Raw genomic sequence first — 14,452 nt, 5'->3', positions numbered from 1 at the left:
GAATGTGTGGATGGCGGAGAAGCCAGAACTGCAGACTACAAAAAGTCCTACCTAGACCCTGCTCTAATCTAAGCCATCAGCAAATCCACCCTTATGTCACCAAGTTCTTCCTCCGGAAGGAAGTTCTGCACCACATTCCAGGTTGCACACTTGTACAGCAAATTCACTCATACAATGTGCATCGCCCTGCTTACATTAGTATCTGCATTTTCAATGTGGCAGCAGCTTTAAGACACTAGGTCTACCTAAAAATTAAGGCATCTCAAGCCAGCAACATGTAAGTACAGTGGTACCTCGCAAGACGAATGCCTCGCAAGATGAAAAACTCGCAGAACGAAAGAGTTTTTCGTTTTCTGAGTTGCTTCACAAGACGAATTTCCCTATGGGCTTGCTTCGCAAGACGAAAACGTCTTGCGCCTTTTTTTTAAAGCCGTCAATGCATTCCTATGGGAAACCGTCAATACGCAGTGGTGCTTCGCAAGACGAAAAAAATCACAAGACGGAAAAACTCGCAGAACGAATTAATTTCGTCTTGCGAGGCACCACTGTACCTCAAATGCAACAATTAGGTGCCCCTTTCAGTAGAGGAAAAAATGACAAAATAATGGGCTCCATATACTGATATCAGTTGTATCCTGTTTGTGTAATATTCTTGCTTTTCAAGGAATGGAAAAGTTGGCGTCTCAACAGACAAAATGACTTTCATTTATAACATACAGAATGCACCTAAGCAAATGGTGTTTTGAGTAATTCCAGTGGTTACATATTAATCTGCTATGGCTGGGTAGAGGCTCAAGAATCTTGTTTTAAAGCCAGAACCGCATGACAGAGAGTTACTCAAGCACTTCAAGAAGAGCCATGGGTGCCCTTTATTAACAGTTGACCTTCCTTGATACAAAAAACACTTCTTTCAAAAAACCTTTGTTTCTACCAAAAACACAGAAGCTAATAAACTAATGGCTTCAGCATTATGCTCTAAATATGTCTCTGCAACTAAGAATGCCATACTAGTTTTTAATTTCCCTCCCAGTGCTTCTTAAGAAGTAAACACACATGCACACACCCACCCTACCTTTTTTAAAAAAAGCTTAACAGACTAAAGTCTAATGAGAAGGAATTCCTATCTAAATGCAAATCAAGGTACACCAATCTTGAATGCACAAATAGTTACAAATGGAACTTTCCCCACCATCTGTGAATGAAACATGCCACAATTTATAGCTTTTGCACATGCTTCCAGTTCTTCTCTCTGAAATAGTCATGTCTAAACCATGGTGCTTCCAACTCAAACTGTGCAAGCCTCAAACCTTCCTACTGTGTAGGAATATATGCGTTTCAAGTTAAATTTGAGAATATATATACTTATTCTTGGATCATCTGGCACTATTGGTTTTGCTCCAGTAATGTCAAGAGATGGAGACAAAACAAGGGTGGCTCTTCTGCTCAAATGGCAAAGAAAATGACTAATGGTTGCACTGCCCAGGTGAGCTGGACAGGTGGAATTATCTTTGCATTCATTGGTACCAAAGCTGCCAGCTTTCGGGCCTTGCAGTGATTCAGTCACTCAGTGGCAACTGTCATTACAACCTCCTTCTCCTTCCCATCTTAATCAGCCTGGCAAACAACAAGCATTGTATTTTAACTTGTTGTACAAGGCTTGAGGTTGTCTTCAGGATGGAGCAGACATAGCATACTAGTGACAGGATTGGGAAGAAGAAGAAGAAGAAGAAGAAGAAGAAGAAGAAGAAGAAGAAGAAGAAGAAAGAAGTCTTGGGCTAGAAGAGCAGAGGAAGGGTACACATAATCTTGAACTTTTTCCATTGCATATCCATTGCTAAACAGTCAAGAAATGTTACATCTGCACTGGCCCAATCAAATCACCGACATTTAGGACACATGCATTTAAGATCCTCTTTACCTTTTGGCTTATTATGAGCCTGAAAAAAGCACATCAGTCAGTTATGAGAAGTGCCATTCCACTTTCCCCTTGAGAAATGAATCAGCTGTCCATCCCAGTGACTGGCCTAAGGCAGCACTGCAGGCCCTAGCCAGAACTAAGTTAATTGCAAATCTGCCAAAGGGGTGAACCAGGCAGAGCTGATGTTAATGGCTTCTCGGCAGCATAAAGCAATGGAGCTAATGAGGAAGAGAATGGAACTTCCATTTCCTCCATCGCAAAAATTGTAACTGGAGACAGGCTTTGCAGAAATATAACTGATTCAAGTGATATAAATTACAATTAATCGTGTAATCCAGTTTAGGAGGCTGGCAGAGAGTTTTTCCTTTCACTCTGCAACTTGCGGGAGGAAAACGGCCATCTGTTTCATTTATTTAGCAGATGTACTGCAGGACGCGAGACTCCTTGTTCAAGGGCTCCCTGAACAGATTAGTCCCCCCGTAGTTTATTTTGCACCAAGCGTAAAATGTCATTCAGTAAAGTACAAACTCTCTCTTGTGGCTTATATAATGCCTGTGCAGTTCTGGGGTTTGAAAAAAGGTGAGTTAACAGTGCACACGATTATCGGTACAGCGGCCAAAGATACTGTTTGAGTAGCCAGAATTTACTTATTAATTAAAACCATTTATATACCGCCTTCCATGTAAACAGTGTACAAGAATACATTAAGATAAACAAATTACCATAGTCCTTCAAGTCAAAACAGTTGTACTAAGTAAACGAAGTATTAAGTTAACAAATACAGGATAGCTCAGTCGGTAGAGCATGAGAATCTTAATCTCAGGGTCATGGGTTTGAGTCCCACACTGGGCAAAAGATTCCTGCATCGCAGGAGGTTGGACTAGATGACCCCTGTGGTCCCTTCCAATGCTACATATATGATTCTACTTTTGCCAACATTGAAATGCCATCAATGTTGGCAGCTGCCTTAATTCAGACGGAAGACGAATCCATATAGAATGTTTCAGTGTATAACAGTTCTAACAAGGAAGGCATATACAAAGAGAGGGACAGTTTTGGTTCTGAAACAGATGAAGGGAGCTGGAACTATATCTATATCTACCGTATTTTTCGCTCTATAGGATGCACCCGACCATAGGACGCACCTTGTTTTAGAGGGGGAGAACAAGAAAAAAAAATCTCCCCCTCTCTGCTCAGAGCCCCTTCAGCGAAGCGGCAGGAGAAACGGAGCCCCTTCCATTTCTCCTCCCGCTTCGCTGAAGGGGCGCTGCGCAGCTCTCCCTCTCTGCTGAAGCCAGGAGAGTCTTGCTCTCCTGGCTTCAGCAAAAGGAACCCGAAGCCTTCGGAGCGCAGCGCGAGGTCCCGCTGTGCTCCAAAGGCTTCAGGCGGCTATTCCTGAAGCCTGGAGAGCAAGAGCGAAAGCAACGTGAAGCCTCCGGAGCGCGGAGGGAGCGCTCCCTCTGCGCTTCGGAGGCTTCGCGTTGCTATCGCTGAAGCCAAGGAGCCTGCATTCGCTCCATAGGACGCACACACATTTCCCCTTAATTTTTAGAGGGGAAAAAGTGCATCCTATAGAGCGAAAAATACGGTATATCTATCTATCTATCTATCTATGCAATAAAATTATGTAGCATAAGAATGTAAGAAACAGCCATAAGACAGCTTTTCTGTTCAAAGAAAATCTTTTGTGTATGGATGGCCATCTGTCATGGATGTTTTAGCTGAGATTCCTGCATTGCAGGGGGTTGGACTAAGTGACCCCCGGGGTCCCTTCCAACTCTACAATTCTGTGATTCTATGTGTGTGGTAATTGTTGCAACACATTGCCTAAAATTTAGCCACATTGGTATCAAGCAGACCTCTCTAGCGAGGGCATTCCAAAACAAACACCTCCATTCCAGGCCTTCTCTTTGGTCACTGTGAATCTCACCCTAGATCAAGGGTGGGTTACTTGCAACCCTAGGTCCACATAGAGCCATGTAACAAATTTCACACAGGTGGCAAAGTGGGAGGAGAGGGAGAAACTTCTGGTTCTGCGAGGACTAAGGATCAAAGACCATTTCCAAAAAGCATTACTAAACTAAAATTCCCATGAGTCCTTGGACAGAGCCCTGACAGTTCAGATATTATGTTAAATACCCACCCTTCACCCTAAGGTGCCACGTGGTTAAAACAATTATATCCATCTGTGGTGCAGACAACCTGCCCATGTCCCAAAGTGTGTTGTATACTACAGTGGTACTTCGGGTTAAGTACTTAATTCGTTCCGGAGGTCCGTTCTTAACCTGAAACTGTTCTTAACCTGAAGCACCACTTTAGCTAATGGGGCCTCCTGCTGCTGCACGGTTTCTGTTCTCATCCTGAAGCAAAGTTCTTAACCCGAGATACTATTCCTGGGTTAGCAGAGTCTGTAACCTGAAGCGTATGTAACCTGAAGCGTATGTAACCCGAGATACCACTGTACTGTCATACTCCTCAAACCACATATGCACATATCTCATTTTAAGGAAATGATCAGTGAAGCATCACTGGAGTGAATTGGGATTAGGCAGAAGTAGCACTTGGCCAAAGGACACACATTCAGCCAGTCTGCTATAATTGACTAAAGGACTGGAGAGCAAGGCCACATTCCTAGTGCAAAACAATCAAAATTATCAACAGGTTGCTTTTATCCTTGCTCTCGGTTCCAATTGAAAACATGACAGTGATGAATCTGAAATAATAACTATTTTGAGTTCACATCAGTCATCCCACGCACAGGAAACATTTTCCAGCCCACTGCCGAGACATTCTCCAATATTATTATGAGTCAGCTGCCCCAAAGCATCTCATTTTCCAGTGGCTAAACCTAGCCTGTTGCAGGTTTTTGCTTTTTGTTTTTAAATGCAGACTCTGTTTTTAAAGCAATCTTATGCCTCCTCCTCCTCTCCTCCTGGGCTTCCCAATGGCTTAGCTGGTGTGGCACTGAGTATGGACAGAGAGCAGTCCCCATTGAGCAAGCAGCGAGAGCAAATATTACTGGACAACTTAGGGAAAGCCACCATTTCATTCCCAGTACACGACGACATCTGTGGAATGGGGTAATGCACACTTTAAAAAAATCCAGCAGCTTCATTCTCCATGTGTAGCTTAGTAACAGAACAATCACAACCATATCTACTTCAGAGTAAGTCATACTGAATTCAGTGGGGCTTACTATCAGGTAAGTGGGCTGAGGACTGCAGTCTAAAACACTAAGCTTTGAATTAGCAAGACCTCCGTCATAAACTCTTAAGGGCTGCTTCGACACTGAGCATTTTTACTTATGGAAGTCACACTCCCTTCAATCTAATTTACAGAGGCATCTGTAGTGATAAAAGCATCCTCCTCCCATGTTTTCCCTGTTCAGCTTCTTTATTCCTCCAGAGTTCAGAAAAATCTGTTTGTTCTCTTTACATGATGGAACAGCTATGCAATTTCCTCAGGTGTAGATGAACCATCACACAGTTGTTCCAGCCTATACAGAGCAACTGTACCGTACAGTGGTACCTCGAGTTAAGAACTTAATTTGTTCTGGAGGTGCATTCTTAACCTGAAACTGTTCTTAACCTGAAGCACCACTTTAGCTAATGAGGCCTCCCGCTACTGCCACACGATTTCTGTTCTCATCCTGAAGCAAAGTTCTTAACCCAAGGTACTATTTCTGGGTTAGCAGAGTCTGTAACCTGAAGCGTCTGTAACCACTGTACTGTGGTATGTTTGGAGGGCAGCAGTGGGGGAGAGAGTACTGTACCTTCTTTCCCTGCCCCTGCATGGTCTAAGTGATATCCCCCAATAAACATTTGGACTGGGGAAACGTGGGCCGATCACAAGAGAATGCAATTTGGATTCCAGAAGTCTAGATGAGGTTGCTACTGCCCTTCCTGTTTAAAGCAGAGGAGCAATGACCAGGCATTCCCTGGAAACAGTCAGGATGTGCATCCATAGCAGAAGAGGAATGACTGCTAGAAAGAACACAGAGAGAAGGAACACTATGCTGCATCTGCAGCAGCACAACTGGGCGCCTTCATCTGCCCCGGCTGCAACAAAACATCTCTCACTATATCAGTCTCTACAGCCACAGCAGGCGCTATAACCTTCCAACAGTTTCACTTCACCCCCAAAGGCAAACTCCTCCATTGTCTCCTGAGGCAGATGGATACCAACCATGCTAAATCATCTATGTCTGTAAGCACCCTAAATAACCTATCCCATACTGGATCAGGCCAATGCCCCTCTAGCCCAGCATCCTGTTCTCATTTTGGCCAACCAGATGCCTGTGGGAAACCCACAAGCAAGATTCAAACACAAGAGCCACTCTTCCAACTTGTGATTCCCAGCAACTCATATTTGGAGACCTACTTCCCCCAACCTCCCACGCCATGTCTCCTTTGGCCTTTAGATAAGCTGCTGTCCCTCAGCCCAGGCCTATATCTAGAGAGGCTACTGATTTACCATACAGGGTTGTTGTAAGAAGACCTGGGAAAGTCTCCTCGAGTGCTGCAAGCCAACCTCCCTAACAACGGAAGGAAAAGTGGACCACTGTGCAGCTAGAGGAAGCATTCAGGTCATTGCCACCCTGTCCCCCTTATTCCTTGTCTGCTTAGTTACAGTGCCTGGTGAAAAATTTATGAAGCCCTAGTCATAAGATGTTTTCAGACAGACGTACTTAACTGCCAGCCCTTCCTTCACTAACTGCAGCAGCGTTCACACCAGCATTTATAATGTCAATGGAGAGTTCAAGATCAATCAAATTTATTAAACGGTCACAGACCAGGTTAACTTGTACAGTTAGTCAGCAAAACATAACACCAGAGAAAACAAAGAACAATTTCAATACAGATTAGGCCATAACAGCAATTTAAAATTAGGCAGCATGAGTAGAATTAGGTATTTGCCTGCATATTGACTTTGGAAAGCTTTAGTTTCCTGCGCCTTATAGCGGCTACGCAGAATTTGGCAACATTGATCGTAATTTCAGGAACCTTATCTTCTACCAAGGCTCTCATACGTTGGAGTTCTGATTCATTTTTAAGCTTTTGTAGAACTGGGGCAATAAAGGTCAGGCGTAGATCCTCGTAGTAACTACAGTGCAGCAGTACATGCAGACTTGTTTCTACTTCCGATGAACCACATGGGCAAACACGTGACTCATATGGTTTGCCCTCATATCTGCCTAGCAGCAGGGCAGAGGGCAGGACGTTAAATCTAGCCAGGGTAAAGGAGTGTCTGTACTTAGGTATTTGTAAATCAGCCAAATAATTTGCGGGTGAGAACCCTCTCCCAAAGTCTCTGATTGTGGCATGTTTATCCATTCTGCCCATATGACATTGCAGCTCTATGTCCCTAATGCGTTGGAGCACTTGACTTCTGGCTCTCTCATATCCTGCCGCTATCAAGATCTGCGGGGAGAATCCCAAGCTTCTTATCTTTTCAAACAGGGATGCTTTCCAGGTAGAATGAAAGGTGTCTAAGAGTGTTAAAGGAGCCAAACCGGCCGGGAAAAAGATAAGTTTTAACCAGTAGTGTATCTTTAGAATCCACAACCGCGCGTTAACGGGTGGTTGTCCAACTTCTAAGCGGACAGCTATATTAGATACACAGGGGGGGATCCCCAATAAACACCGATAGAATTTTGTTTGGAATGTCTCCATAGGCGCGAAATTTTTAAAACTGCAAACCTGGGATCCATAAGTGAGTTGTGGAAGTATTTTTGCAGTAAAAACCTGGGTGGCCGCCGGAACGTATTTAGCCCCTTTCCCGTGAAAAAATCTAGTGAGGGCTTTATTGGCCCTTCCTGCGTTGGCAATGGCATTTTTCATCTGTTGGTGCCACGAGACACTTTCCTGAAAAGTTATTCCCAGATATTTGAAAGTTGCTACCTGGTCAATAGGTTGTCCATTAATTCTCCATTTGTGTTTCCTTCTTTTTTTTGAAAACACCATAATTTTAGATTTGCTGTAATTTATTAATAGTTGTTCCGCTTGACAATAGTCAGCGAGTGATCTCAAAAGCTTCCTCAAGCCAACGCAGGAAAAGGAGAGTAGAACTGCATCGTCCGCATACAGAAGCACCGGAAGGGGCATACCTGCCAGTTTGGGAGGGTGGGCATTTTCTTTCACCATATTTACCGCTAGAGAGTTGATATAAAAATTAAATAGCGTTGGCGCGAGGACACATCCTTGTTTAACCCCGTAGTGCGTTTGAATTTCTTTAGTTAAATGGCCTGCTCGATCGCATCTTACCCTCACCCTGGTATTTTCGTAGAGACCACGGATAAGGCGTAGTAGGCGTTTATCTATGTTTGTAGCGCCAAGCTTTTCCCAGAGTCTGTCCCTTGGTATTAGATCAAAAGCCGATTTAAAATCCACAAAAGCTGCATATAAAGACCCCCCTTTTCTAGAGTATTTATCTGCCAGATGTTGAAGAATAAGGGCCTGGTCTATAGTTGAACGCTTTGCTCTAAAACCAGCTTGAGCTTCTGATAGGATATGCTCTCTTTCCATCCACTCCACTAATTTATTACATAAATGAGCAGCGTACAGTTTGCTAATAATACTTAATAGACTGATTGGTCTGTAATTAGCTGGCTCAGTTCTGTTTCCTTTCTTGTATACTGGAATGATGATGGCTAAACCCCAGTCCTCGGGGATAATAGCCGCTTGATTTATACTAGTGAACAAGGCGGCTAGCACAGGGGCCCACCATTCAACATTGGCTTAAGAATTTCTGGTGGGATATTATCAGCACCCGGGGCTTTCCCTGATTTAAGAGATTGAATAAGGCCAGTAATTTCTTCTGTGGTTACAGGGGGCCATTCCTCGCCAAATTCACTTAAAGTAGGAAGCAGAGCTGGGACCGGTTGGTTTGATGAGTATAGTGAGAGGAAATAGGCCTCCCATGCTCCCGCGGGTATAGAGTATTCGATTTCAATTGGGGAGTCTCTCCAGCTTTTTGCAATTATTTTCCAAAACATGGCAGAATCTTTCCTTTGGGAGGCCTCCACTAGGCACTGCCATTCCTCCCTTTGTGCCTGGAGCTTTTTCTTGTTAATCAAAGCTTTATAACTGCGTTTTAACTCAAACCAGTCTAATGGAAGCGAAGGTAAGTTCGCTGATCTATAGTTCCTGTACTTATCCAACAGAAGGCGTTTCATAGCCATGCATTCTTGATCAAACCAAGGTTTGGATTTATTAGAGTGTAGAGATTGCCGTGGCGTTTTTTTGTTGGTCAGATAAGGTTGTAAGGACGAAATCAGTTCCCGGAACATGTCTAATCTAGCCTCAGGAGTTGGGGAATTAACAAGGTTCTCCTTTCTGGCAAGAAAAGTATCTGAGTGAAGTCTTTCCGATATTTCATTACTCAATTTGCTGGACCATTTAATACGTGAGTGTCTTAGCTCCATGTTTTCAAAACATGGGGCTGCAAGTTTATCAGAACAAAATAAATCTTTTCTTACATCCAGTATTAAACAGAGCGGTAGATGGTCACTGTCAACCCTCTCCACCACTTTACAATCCCGTGCTCTGCTCAAAAGGTTAGATGACACCAGGGCGTAATCAATAGTGGAGGCTCCCATGTTAGATATAAATGTAAATTCCCCACTGGGTTCTCTGTCAACACGACCATTTAATACAGTCAGATCCAGATTGTTGGAAAAACGTAGAAGGCATAGGCCTGCGTAGTTGCAGCCCTTGTCTTTTGAGAGCCTTGGGGGAATAGAATGGAATTCTTCGGAAATGGGAGGTACGTCATGGAAATGAGCATATAACGCTTCGTCTGTTTGGCCAATTCTGGCATTTAAATCCCCAGCCAGCAGCACTGCCGCTGCAGGAGTTTGATTCATTAGCTCATCGACATATGATTCTAGCCTATGCCAGGTATTTTTGATAAGCTGCTTGCCTCTTTGGGGAGGGGCATATATATTAACCAATAGAAGTGTGCAATATCTGCATTTCATTAATAGTGCCATGGCCACACTGCTCAGAGGCTCCAGCTTGACGAAAGATGCTCTCAGCCTTGTGGATATTAGAATGCCTAGCCCACCCTTAACTCGTCCCCCTTTGTTGCTTGGTGAACCTGCGAGCGAAAATGAGGCAAAACCGTTTACATCTAAATCCCCTGTTAGCCATGTCTCTTGCAGGAAGACTATATCATGATCTTGAATAAAATTGACAAATGATTGGTCAGTCGCCTTGTTGAGCCAACCAGCAATGTTCCATGATAAGAATTTAAGATTGGCTTTTTCATAGTCGAGTCTTTGTCAATTATTAGCTAACGTACTTTTAGGGTTTGTCGCTTTGTGTATCGGTCGCCTAATGTCTTTGAGTGGCGGGCTATCCAGCCGCTCTATGATTTCAATAGGTGGATGCAAAGTGCTCACGTTTGTGCACACCGGATCTTTATTGTGCGTAAATTCCTTCTGTGGGTATTCTATTGCGGCCTGATTTTGGCCCAATTCTGATTCATCTAGGTATCTCATTTTATCCCATACGTCTGGTAGGGTCACCTTAGGGATATTTCTCCTTCGGGGGGATAGTTGAGTGCTCTCCTTGGAGGGTGGCACAATCTCTCTTGGTGGGAAGTTAATCTCCGCTTTAATCTGAAGATTACGTGTTGTGATCTTCTTTTGGTCCCCCTTAATAACCTCGTTGCCTGAAGCTCTCTCGGCCAGCTTATCTCTTAGCTTGTCTAGTCTTCCCAAGATGTCAGTTTGTATTAATGGTGGAAACATCCAGAATTGGTCAATTAGGATATTTTCTTCCATAGTAAAGAAATCCTCACCTTTGCTCACAAGGCATTGCGGATTCTGTTTGTCAGGCCAGGATTTTGGGAGTTGTTTCCCCTTTCTGAGGTTTGCCTGCTTAGTTTTCAAGAGGGGGCTCAAAGGAGCCTTATTTTCAAAGAGCCTAAGTATTGTTATCCGTGCTTTTAAAAAGGCAGGTCTTGACCTAAACACAAACTTGGCCAGGTTTTGATCCCTAAAAGTGGTCAGTGCTCTCACTGAGTGACCATCATAATGTAGATATTCCACCGAGGTGATATCATTAAAATTAACCATTCCTGGCAGAATGTAATTTAGGCTAGATACAAAGTTCATTATTCGTTGTTTCCCTGTAAGGAAGCCCTTAGGCTTCGAGAAGTTCGTGAATACCAATTTTAGGGGATTTAGGATCAGATTCCAATCTCTTTCCTGTCTGGAGGCTTGCCAGGACTGAAGAGGGGTATCATCTATACTGCACGCTTCCTCTTCCTCGCTGTTCGATCTGCTGAGTGTTTTGTTGCCTTCATAAGTAGAGGCCTCTACTTCCGCAGTATCGGGTTTGTTAAATAGTTGGTTGTCCAGGGGCTGAGTTGTTACTTCTGCCTTCTCGCTTGCTACTGGAGTCAGCCTTGGCGAGTCCTCCTTAGCCAGTTGCTGTGCAGCTATCTTAGTTTCTCTCTTTTTACCTTTCTTTTTACTGCCCCGTGTGGTTGATTTGTTTGGGGCCGAGGGAAGAAGTTTAAACAATTTCTGCCAATATGTGTTTCGATTACTGCGGGTGTACTTGGCTTTCCTTGTTGTTTTGATATTTTTACTTTTCTTCACTTTTACCCTTGAGTTATATCTTTGCAGGTTCTTATTTATTGCTGGTTTGTTCGTCCCCTCTAGCTCAACTGTTTTATGTTCTTGGGGCATATCATTTAATTTTATCTCTTTTGATTGAGATATAAAATTTTCTACTAACGTCAGCAGTAGCCCATTTGTTATTGTTAGATAATTTTTTATATTGGCTAGATCAATATTTATTGCTAGGGAGTAATCCAAAGGGCGGCCATCACTCAGTTCTGTTTGAGAGTATTTTGAGACAAGTAACTGGTTTTGATGGGTTGATGTAATTTCTTCCGTGGGCAGCTGTTCCTTAGTAATAGAGATATTTCCCTCCTGAAATTCCTCGGCTACAGCTAGTTCTTGCGCTAGGCTGCATGGGGAGTTAATGTTTCCAGTATCTTGATATATCTCTTTAAAATAAGGCGTCCAATCAAGAACAGTAAGAGAGGAGGGTATTACTTCATCAAGAGTTGGTTCTTTTTGTGGGCTCTTAGCCTCCTCCATCTTTGGAAAGTAATTTGTGATTTTGCTTTGTCTATTACCAGGACCCAGTGGGCTGGTTGCCGGGTCAGGCAGTATACCCAACTCCTTATATGTTCTTCTAGTAAAAACCATGTTAAGAGTTGTCTTAATATAGAGAGAGGGCAGTTTACCCCTGCTCTCAGCAGCAGCTTTCTGATATGCTCATCAACAACCTCAGTATATTTCTCTATTTTAGGTTCTCTGTTTTTAGATCTTGGCGATTGTCCTGAGCCTGTAGTTTTCACCTCAATCATGCGACCAGTGCTATCTCACAAATGCTGCAACCTAATCAAAATATAATAATAATAAAAACAATGCTGCCAAAAGGACAGCAGTAGTAGAACGACTAAAAACTACATTAAAATTAAAATTGCCTTATTATGTAGATTAAAAACTTCCTGTAAAAAACTCAGGATGCCTTCACCAGGAGTCTCTGAAAGTATAAATGCTGGTCTCCTCGAAACAGTTTGTTAAAATGAAGAGTCTTTCCAGCTACTGCACTTCCTCTTCGCTGAGAAGCAGGAATGTTGTCCCCGGCTAGTTCACACAGCCCCTCAGCTGGGTGGGGGACAATCAGTTGAGTTAACCCCCGAATCTCCAAGCTTTATCTTTCTCTGTGTTCAACAGAGCTGGGTGTCTATGGGCCAGTCTCAAAGCAGGGCTCACAGTCGTGTCTCTCCTTACCCTCCTTCCCCAGGCACCGCTGGACGGATAGGCGGCTCGCAGTTCTGTCTTTGGGCCTCTTCTCTCTCTGCTCTCAGTTCGGGCAGTTCAGGCATCAACGTTCTCTCCCAATGGAGAGTTCTATTTAAGCATTTATTGCTGGCTGTGGTCCACCGAGATCCATTAGAGTGTGGAGCAATCTCCCTCAGGGAAGTGGTGGGTAGCCGAGGGCCTCTGAAACCAGACTGGGCAAAATGCTATTTTTAAGGAATCGATGGCAAGACAGACACTGGCCACTGCCCAAGGAGAAGAGCTTGCAGCTGCTCCTAAATCCCCTTTTGTGATATGTTTACCGGGGCGTAAACATATCATGGCTGAGTCACAGAAACTTCTTGGCACAACTTGCTAAATCATGTTTGCCCACCTGAACACTGGAATGCTGGGGCTACAGTACAATGAGAGCACACATTCTCCCTTTCCCTCAAGGCACCTAATTTCTTCTCAAATAGTGCCAGATTCAGGCTAGAGGTACTTTCCTTTCCTGCCGCAGTCTCCATGTGCAACTCTGGGATATGCAGAGGTGGTGGAGAGAGGAGTTTTTTTGGGGGGAGGGTTGTACCTAGTCCTAGTGTGCTTGACCTCTTTCAGACAACACTATTTTCTGTTATTAGAAAGATGTGAGGCATCTTTCCGAATGCATGGTGACTGGGAGTTCATTGCCATTTTAATTCTTTTAAGCAGTGAAGAGTTTGCTTGTTTACCTTGCTTCTCCCAAACCCTGTGCCTGAGAATGGACCATATTTGCAGATTGCCCAGTCTTGTAAGAGACAGTAAGAGCTGTTTGACAGTGGCATTTGCTGCCAAGGAGTGTGGTGGAGTCTCCTTCTTTGGAGGTCTTTAAGCAGAGGCTTGACAACCATATGTCAGGAGTGCTCTGATGGTGTTTCCTGCTTGGCAGGGGGTTGGACTCGATGGCCCTTGTGGTCTCTTCCAACTCTATGATTCTATGATTCTATGACTTAGTCTGCAGCCTTGGAGGCCCATTGGATGGGTGTGCAAGCAGGACTTTAAACACCAGGGGCAAATATGACTTGCCCAGAGTCAGCCTTTCTTCAGTGATCTGGCCACACACAATATGTCTGAAATCACAAAGTGTTTTTTGTGCCAAGTCATTTCCAGGTGAAGCTTGAAAAGCTTAGGAGCGTATGTAATAAATGCATATCAAAGGAAAGCAGGCAATTCACCACTAGCATCCAGGAGCTGCCATGCAATCAAAGACCCAAAAGCTCTCTTACATTTTGTGTTCATCTTTTTACGTGAGAAAAGGAACGGGCAGTTGCTAGAAAAGCAGAGTCACAGCAAAAAGGTTGAGGGAAATGGAAGGATGGAGTCAGGCAAGAGAGGAAGAGACAAGGAGAGGGAAAAAGGAACTATTTCTGAAGGCACAGAAAATGCAAAGGGAAAAAAAAACCTATCATCACCCTCTGTATTAAAACCCCCCCACAACCCTATCTGGAGCTCTATCAAATCTTAGGTGAAATGATCGGTAGAATGAAGACTTTGTTTCCCAATGCATGCACAAGAAACTTTGTTGGGCTGATAGAAGGGGGATGGATGGGAATGTAAGGTCACCTTACACATCAGCTTTCTGACTTTATGGCTGCAGCCAGGACACACTTCCAGGTACAGCTTTTTTCCAGGGCTGGGGGAGCTCTCTCATGTGCACATGACAAATGGCT

At 43.8% G+C, this 14,452-nt stretch overlaps 1 protein-coding gene across 6 annotated transcripts in view; it reads right to left on the bottom strand.

Moving 5' to 3' along the window:
- Nucleotides 1-14,452, bottom strand: part of PRKAG2 (protein kinase AMP-activated non-catalytic subunit gamma 2) — a 215,454-nt gene that overhangs the window by 50,704 nt on the left and 150,298 nt on the right. The window lies entirely within an intron of this gene.

The sequence above is a fragment of the Podarcis tiliguerta genome (assembly GCF_965153285.1).
Source record: "Podarcis tiliguerta genome assembly, chromosome: 12".
NCBI classification, from domain to species: Eukaryota; Metazoa; Chordata; class Lepidosauria; order Squamata; family Lacertidae; genus Podarcis; species Podarcis tiliguerta.
This window is presented reverse-complemented; position numbering and strand designations above follow the sequence as displayed.